This window comes from Equus asinus, chromosome 20, assembly GCF_041296235.1.
Source record: "Equus asinus isolate D_3611 breed Donkey chromosome 20, EquAss-T2T_v2, whole genome shotgun sequence".
Classification (NCBI taxonomy): domain Eukaryota; kingdom Metazoa; phylum Chordata; class Mammalia; order Perissodactyla; family Equidae; genus Equus; species Equus asinus.
The window spans coordinates 52352370-52361385 of record NC_091809.1 but is presented as its reverse complement, the minus strand read 5'-3'; positions in this window follow the sequence as shown (position 1 = coordinate 52361385).

Here is a 9016-nt window from a genome sequence, read left to right as displayed (position 1 = left end):
AGGTCGGCAATGGGGGTGGGGCAAAATAGAGACTAGAAGGATGAGGCAGGAGGTTTCAAACAGAGAAGGCAAGAGTCAGCGTAAGCAATAGATACACAATAGGGTAGACACCCAAGAAAATCCTGGAAATGCAGGATTTTGATCATAAAGTCCTTTGTACTTTGTTATTCAGAGTGCTGTCCTAGGACCAGCAGCATCTGCATCACCTGGGAACTTGCCAGAAATATAGAATTTCAGGCCCCATTGAGTTCTACTGAATCCGAATCTGCATTTTTAACAAGATCCTCAGGGGATTTGCATGCCCACGCAGGTTCGATAAGTTCTGCTTCAGCATAGACTTTGGTGAATTTCCACACAGCAATGGACTCCAGACATGCACCAGGCGCTTCACATTCATGATCCTTTTGATCCTATACTCATCATACAATAAAGATATTCTTTTTGTACCCACTTCACAGATGAGGAAATTGAGGCCCACAGTCACGGTCACATACCTAATGAGTGGGAGAGCTAGGATTTGTTCCCAAACTAATTTGCTTTAAATTCAATGCATTTCTATTGAGAGTTCAACAGAAATCCATCCTATGGGCCTGAAAACAGAGGGACCCAGCCAAGGTGCTAACAGAAAAGCTGCTGCTGGTGCATATCAAAGGGTGTTACAGTGAACAAGGGAGAAAGCCTCCTGTGGTGGGGCAGGAGAGAAAAAGGGCCAACGTGAGCAGGTATGATTGATGGCTTGTAAGAAGATGCAACCAGGGCCTTCTGAGAGCACGGCAAAGTTGGCCTTAGTCCGTTTCAGAAAACAAGTCTTCCCGACAGTAGAACAGGGGACATGTCCAGGTAGCCCCAGCCATGACAAGCTGCTCTACCATGAGCACCTCCTCTCTTTGCCTCCCCCAGCAGCAGTGGCGTTTTATCCTTTAGTTCCGGTCGTTCAGTGAAATGTCAGTGTGGGAGCAAACCGAGAATGAACGTGTCTTTCATTTGCCAATTAGTCATGTACCACTTATAACCGCTCTTGTGTGTGATTTATGGGCGTATGTGTTGTGTTATTTAACTTTTTCTTTATCTGTGGTTGGTCTCCCCACGTGATTTTTTTTAAGTTCCACGTGGACCAGGACTGTCTTGCATTTAGTTGGATTCCCCAGAGCACAAGGCAGACACACAGTGCGTATTTAATAACATTTTGGTGACGATCGCCTCTTCTAGGGAACAAAAGCAGCCCGGTCTCTCCCAGGTCTGTTGAGCCCAGTCCAGGGAGAGCAGTTGGGGTGGAGGCGACAAGTCCTGATCGCTAAGTGGGTCCATCCGCATGGGCTGGCCTGACAGTCCCTTCCTCTCCCAGTTGAGTTCAGGGGCTCAGGGAATCCCTGCCATGTCTCGCTCTCCACTTTCATCTTCATGGGAAACGGCAACTTCACCACACGTGGGTGTGTGGTGTGAAGACACTAGGTGATGTTCTCGTCCAGGCAGCTGTTTTGCTGCGTTGTTTTCCTGCCCCGTCCTGAGGAGATAAGATCTGGTTCTTCTGATAAGTTCTCTCCCACCGACCCTCAAAGGCAATAAGTAAGCCAGGTTCCCACTTCTCATGTGCCTCCTCAGAATCATGCCCCATCTCAATAACTGTGAAGAGATCCGGGTCACTTGAAAGCAGCAGCGAAGAAAAATGCAGCTTCCCGGAACTCGGGGCAAGATCAATGCCTCTGAGCTTCCCTTTCTTCTCAGAAGATCTCCAGGCAAAAATGATTTGCATGTGTTGCCAACCCAGTACTTCACAGAGGGAAGTTCGAAGCCTGAGGTTGCAGGAGATGCTACCATCTTCCCCGGCCCTAGAGGGTGGGGAGAGATGAATACTTAAAAAGAGAACTAACTGTGGGGGTCTTTAGGGGGCCTAGAGAGAAGGGAGCAGACTGCTCTGGAAAGACAGAAGGAGAACACAAAGTCATATATCCTTTGAGAGAGAGAGAAATAACTAAAAAGAATAGATGGCTATGCACACAAAGTCAGCTTGCTAACTGGCTCCAAAATGGGATTCCAGTTGCAAGATGTCCCAGGATAAGGACGAATTCCTCTGGAACCTAGAAGGAAGCAGAGGTAACCACTTGCCTCGCCCAGAGCAAAGTGCAGAATTAGCCCTGCCCCGTAAAATCCTGTGACTGGTCTGCTGATTCCCAGTGTGTTCTACCAGCCCAAGAAGAGGGAAGTATAATTTTGATCACCCCTTCTTCTTCAAGACTTTTCCTTCTCCTTCGTTCCTCTTTAGACTTTCTTATTTTATAAGCTGGCAGCTGGTAATACCAATCACTTTGATGCTAATGTTTACCCAGAAGTCAGAGGGAGTAAGGATAAAAGATAGTTCTATGTAGAGGGCCTGAAAAGATAGCCAGTAAAAGAATTAGAGATTTCTCCTTTAATTTAAAAAGAATCATGTCCTCCTGACCTTAGACCCCAGAGGTCCACTGAGGATAAAGAGAGAGAGAGATTGGGATTCCTTATGTATTTCCTGGTGTGAAAAAAGGCAGGACGAGGAGACGGGTATGGCCTATGGCCCCATATGACCTAGGGACGCCCTCTCCAAATGGCCAGCCCAACAGCCTCCCAAGACACAGCCACATTAAACAAGTGAGAAAATCTAGCCTCCAGAATAGAAGCCTACCTGGTCCCACAGCTGGACGGGGTGGATACGGCAGACCTGGGGTGGGGCTTGGGGTGGGGGGCCATACGGAGGAGCCAGAGACCCGGAAGTTACAAATACAATGGAATATAGCAGCTCCTTTGTTGTTAAGTTTCAGGTTATTTTTCATTCCAGGCAACCTAGGATGTCTAGCTGTTACGGGAGAAGAGTTTGGAGGGTGTGGGGAAGGAAAAGCTGGGGTATTACTGATGGTATAGCCTTGTTGGGGGAGTGGGGTTGTACAGACTGAGTCTGTAGGGCCTTCGTTGGTTCCTTTCCAAGCTCCTGGATATAAACACCCGAGTCTCTCTCTGACCTCATCTTGGTTATATTATTACATTTCATCCTAGGTAAGGTGTGCGTGCCTCTCATATGGGGTCCCCATACATACACACTCCAGACCTCAAGGGACTCTGGCTTCCTGAGGTCAGGTCAGAAAGACAGATTTGAGAAGCCATCAGTAACACTAATGGAATGGAATAATTTGGGGTACTTTAGGTAGATCCAGAGCATGACTCGGTTCTAGTTTAATATCCAGACCTCCTCTCAGTACAGCCCGGAACCTCCAGAAGGTACAGAAGGTACCAGCCCAGGGCAGGACAGTGTGACCTTTAAGAGCACAGGCTTTGGGGTCAGAGCCCCCAGATTCGTATTCTCACTCCACCACGGACTTTGTGATCTTGAGAAAGCCATTTGACTTCTCTGAACCTCATTACTCGTATGTATAAAGGGGATAATAACTATCCTTGATAGGACTAAATGAGATACTGTGTAGCAGAGCTCCTGAGCAAAAGGAATGCTCCAGAAATGATAGCCATCCTTATTATTTTTACTATAATCATTGTCTCTGTCAGATCCGTAGCCTCACTGGGCCTGCAGGGAATTCTCTTACAGTAGATTTTTGAGGAAGCTGGTCCCCCAGCACTTCCGGAGTCCCAGGAAAGTTTTGAGGATGTCAGTTACACACTGTTTGCCATATGCTATTTTAACTTTGAGGGGCTCAGGCCCCAGTGCAGCCTGAGAGAGGGCTGATATTTTGGAGAGAGTTTAGTCACCCCAACACCTCTCTGTCTTACGCCCCTGGGTCTGAACCAGCTTTTTTATAGACTGCGAGATTAACTACAAGGACTTGCCCTTGTCAAAGTTTGATCAGCTCTGACTGAAGGATTAAAAATGATGTTAACCAGCAATTATGACTAAGTTTCTGCCAGTCACTGCTTCGCATGGCTGCTTCTGCTTCTCTTCCTCTTCCTCTTCCTGTCCTCTCTTTGCTGATCTGGACTCTGCTGGGTATTCTTGTCACAAGGTCATCGCCCAGGTGAGCTCAGCTCAGCGTGAAACAAAACAGCTCATCTGAAGGCCCTCGCCATCTGTACAGGGAGGGGAACAGCCCTCCCTATCTCCTGTCCTCTCACAAGGGGGTTCTTCCGGTTCCATCTTGCAAAAGCCAGGCAGAAGGGCTTTTAATCAAAGCTCTTGGAGCCCTCGTACAAGGAGCATAAGCTGCCCCTAATTCTTTGGGTGCTGGGTGGTCTGCACTCGCTCCCTTGTAGTACTGTCTGGAGTCGACCACTCGGCTTGAAAAGATGTCTGGGCACAATTTGTTTTCAAAAGCCCAGTATGTTTGTTATTTTTTGAACTTTAGTTTTAGATCCGTTTGGGTGTTTTCCAGAGGAGAGCCACGCTGAGTTGGCATTCAACCATTCTCTCTCTCACACTCTCCTCCCTGTTCCCAAGTATCTTGAATCCCCGCTACACCAGCTGCCAGTTTGTGCATTGAGGCGTTTTCGTGTTCTTGGGCCGTGGGGTGTATTTTATAAACACACGGTCAGTTTACACTGCCTGGGAACTTAGGGGCTTTCCTCTCTGCGGGAAACAGCTGTGAGGAGCTTGACCAACCTTTGCTTTGTGGAGAGCGAGACGTCGCCTCTGATCGTGCACGTGGGGCAGGTGCACTGGCTGGGTTCCTGTTGTTATGCCTGAGGATTCTCTCAGAAAAGCTAAGAAGGGAAGCTCATTATGCTCTCCTCCTTGCTTCCAATTTAATTGCTCATAAATGACTTTGCATACTATAAAACCCTGTATCTGTTCATCTTCATGCCATCTGCCAGCTGTGGGCCTCTGAGGTCAAAGAATCATGGAATCATAAAGCTGGAAAGGACTTCAAGAGGATCATTCACTCAACAAACTAGATAAGCATTTACTGTGTGAAAGCACTGTGTCAGATACCAGAGGGAAGGAAGATGAGCAAGACCTAGACCCTGCCTTCAAAGAAGCAACAGACTTCCGGCTCTGCCATCCCCTCCATGAAGCCTTCTGTGACCTCCTCAGGCAGGCTCAGGTTGTCTTCCTTTGTGGTCCCATATCCCTCTGCTGACCACAATCATGGCACCTACAATGCTGCAGTGAAATAATCTTTCTTTTTCATAGAATATGAGCTTCCAGAAGGCTGGATCGGCCATGCTGGGTGACACTGAGATTCTGCAGCTCATAGCATAAGGTTTTCATAAAGGGGAAATAACAAAAGAGGAGAAATGCTTTATTTACTGGCCACCAATAATGTTTGTTATTTGGCTAATCACCAAAACAAGATGAGGTTGGTGGCTGCCTGAGGAAGAAAGAACTGGAGAAACCAGAGGGATACCACCAATCTTGAAGGCTCATGAAGAAGCTGATCAAAAGGGGATCATCTAATCTACTGCTCTCTTGACCTATCTGCAGACCTTCTCTGCTATGTCTGGAGGGGGTTGTATTCACTTGCCAGGGCTGCCATAACAAAGTGCACAGACAGGGTGGTTGAAACAATAGAAATTTATCTTCTCATACTTCTGGAGGCTGGAAGTCTAACATCAAGGTGTCAGTAGGGTTAGTTTCTTCTAAGGTCCTCTCTCCTTGGCTTGCAGGTGACTGCCTTCTCCTCTTTGTCTTCACCTGGCCTTTTCTCTCATCTCCTCTTCTTATAAGAACACCAGCCGTGTTGGATTAACGCCCACACATATGACCTCATTTTACTTGAATTACCTTTTTTAAGATTCTGTCTCCAAATACAGCCATACTCTGAGGTACTAAGGTTAAGACTTCAACATATCAATTGGGGGGGTGAGGGGGGGCGTGGAGGCGCAATTCCGCCCATGACAGAAGTCAACACTGATACTCACAGACAGCCAGAAAGTTCTTGATAAAAGCCACAGCCAATAAATCCAGGATCCAGGAAATAGGCCTGTAACTACCTCCCTTCTTGGCTGACTTACAACCTTGGAGATTCAAAGCCTCATGCAGCACTGGTGACCAAACATAACTCTCTTTTGCCACCCCATTTCCTATATGTGCCCCCTCATTCCTTCCCTTCACCACAGCATTGGTTCTGCCTGAGGTTTCTGTATTTGAGCCAGGGGCAAGAGAAGATATCCATGAGCAAAAAATAAAGAAACAGGCCTCCCTTGGGACTAGGATAGGAAACAACCTCGAGGAAGGCAATTCCCAAGGAGACCTACTGGCTTGCTTTCCAAGCTCATAAGCAGAACATAGAAAAAAGGTCCAAATGCCCTGGCTAGCTGGAGAAGAGCCAAGCCACCAACAAGCACCAGCAGTGGATTGCTGACTGCCAGCCAGAGCTATGTGCTGCTAGACAGGAACCAAGACAGAACAGAAAGAGAGGCCTGGCAACAGCATGGCCTTCCCCTCAACATGGCTCTTGCTGTTGGCTGATGTAGAGTCATGAGTCCTCAGCAGCCTTCGTTGCCAGGTTGTTCCTCACTGTTGGGTGCCAGTTGGCTAAATGTCATATTGGAAAAAAAGTACAGGATGTGAGCTTCCAAATGAACTGACTCATTGTAACCAGACTTGGCTTAGCTTGGCAGCACAGTGCCAAGACAGCAGGGGGTAGGGGTGAGAGGGTAGGGGGATGCTGCTGACTCAGCACAGAGGAGCCCAAGGACAGGCAGGTGAGGAAGTGGCTAGGGGGTGGAGCATGCCCACTATAGACAACTGGAATGGCCTAGAGATGCACAGAGCTCAGCCAGCAAGCTGCAGTCCAATTCTCTAGGAAAAGGGAAGTTTGCAAGCTGGCTTCTCAGCTGCCCCTGAGCCAGGACTCAAGGTGCAGAGTCCTGGAGGACTTGCAGAAACCAGATGCTGACTTCTCCGAGAGATATGAAAGCTTCTTCCAAGACCATCCCAAGCAGTCCAGATGACCTGTTCCTCAACCTCATCCTGAAATTGCATCTACAGCAGAGTAGACCAAACTAAGACACCTAGCTCTGGAGCCATAACTCAGGAAATAATAACCAACAACCTGCCCTGGACCAGGTAGCATTCCAGGCTTTGCCTGGAGAAAGTCACGTTTTTCGTACAAAGACCAGAAGGCTAAGAATTGGGAGAAAGAAGGCATTGGGCATGGTAGGAAATGGACCTTCCTTAGCAGAGACACTCTGGGGGAGATAAAACAGCAGAAGACTAGTGATCATCTCGCAAGAGCTAAGCCTCAGAAATCACAAGAGCTGCATGCAGAACTACCGCGGTTCTCCCCTTCAATGGGTAAGAACATAAAACAGCGTCCACACGATCCGGGGTCTGTCTGCTAGAAGGTGGGAGGGATTCCACTGGCAACCTGGTGACCCCATTTATTTACTCATTCATCACACATTTGTTGAGTATCTAATTTGTGCCAAGCACTGTGCTGGGTGGTGAACAAGATAAACTCATAGGCCCTACCCTCATGAAGCTGACATTCTAGCAGAAAGAAGAGAAAATAACCAATTACACAATTCACAGTATTTACAATTGTGGCAAATGCTACCAAGAGCTTTGAGAGCTTATGATAGGATCTAGTGTGGTAGGTCTGGGAAGGCTTCCTTGGAAGTGACAGCTAAGCTGGGCTCCAAAGGATGAGTGAGTGGGAATTACCTAAATAAAAGGATACGATTGGGGAAGGGAGAACATGCTAGGAAAAAGGAGCAACATATGCAAAGTCCTTGAGGTTGAAAAGAGCATGACGGAATCAAGAAACTAAGAGATCCCGAGTGGCTGGAGTCCAGAGAGTGATGTGAGATGGAACTGAAGGGCATCTTTCTCTGGAAGGTCATATCATGTGGGGCCTTGTATTTTCTAAAGGATTTTGATCTTCATCTACAAGCAGTGGGGAGTCACAGAAGGGCTCGAGGGAGGAAGAGACGACATAAGTAGGTAAGCCAACCTGAGCCATCAGGTGTCCCCTCTTACCTAGTGTTTCCTAGATGCAGATGGGGAGACTTGACCTTGTGTCTGGGTCCATCATGATCTGAAAACTCTAAATGGGACAATTCAAGAAGGTTATTTTGTTTCTAGTGAGCAGAGCTAGCCAACTGATTCCCAAAGATAAAGTTTCAGTTTCTACTTTTATGTGCAGAAGAATAGGACATCCCTGTGGGTTCCTACCTGGGCCAGACATTAAATGGGGTCTGCACTGCAGAGGGTCTAGACAACCCAGGTTGCAAGAAAGAGAAAGTGAATCTGGCTTCATTAGCAATGCTACACACTGAGGCCTACAGAAGGTGGGATGTGTGGCCAGTTACAGAGATTTTTCATGGTATCATTGACACCAACCTCATGGGACTTAGAGAGCACAGAAGCTGCTGAAGGGGAGTCAGCCTCTCTCCATCTCTAAACCCTGTGGTTCGTTGCAGATTTCATCACAAAAGGAAGGTGGTCCCTTCTCCATTCACCCAAAGGGAATCTCTAATCCCTCAGTCCGTTAGGATTCTCCTAAGCTGCTCCAAGCCAGTCTCTTCTCTGACCCCAAAGAGGAAAGATGTAGTCCTTCTGCTCCCAGAGACCTTCAGAAAAGAGCTCCAGCAAATCCCTCTCCGATCTCTGAGCCAACCACCCTCACTGGCATCCCAATCTCAATCTCAGTCTCAATGTGCCAGGCACAAAGATTTGTCTCAGAAGTCACCAGTAAGAGTAGAGTGGTTATGGACAAGACCACACAGCCTTATTTCTGCTGGACTTCTTCCCTACCTGCCCATGAGAAATGGCTCCCGGGCTCAGCTTCTCACACCGGCCCCCTCCTGTTCCAAAGCCTGGACTCACACCACACAGTCTCATCTCACATAGGACTGATGACAAACCCAATGCCCTGTCCTCAAGCTTCCTGGGGCCTCATCTAGTGAGAAACTGAGATGCAAGAGAAGTGACTTTGTGGCCTCCTGAGAGAGGGAAAAGTTAAGTCTCATTTGAGCCTAAGACCTTCTGCAGGAGATGGATAATCATGCTGCTCACCCCACCCCACCACCACAAGAGTCCTGGAGACACACATGCACACAGACGTCTGTACCCCTAAATTGCTCAGAGGGCCACCACAAG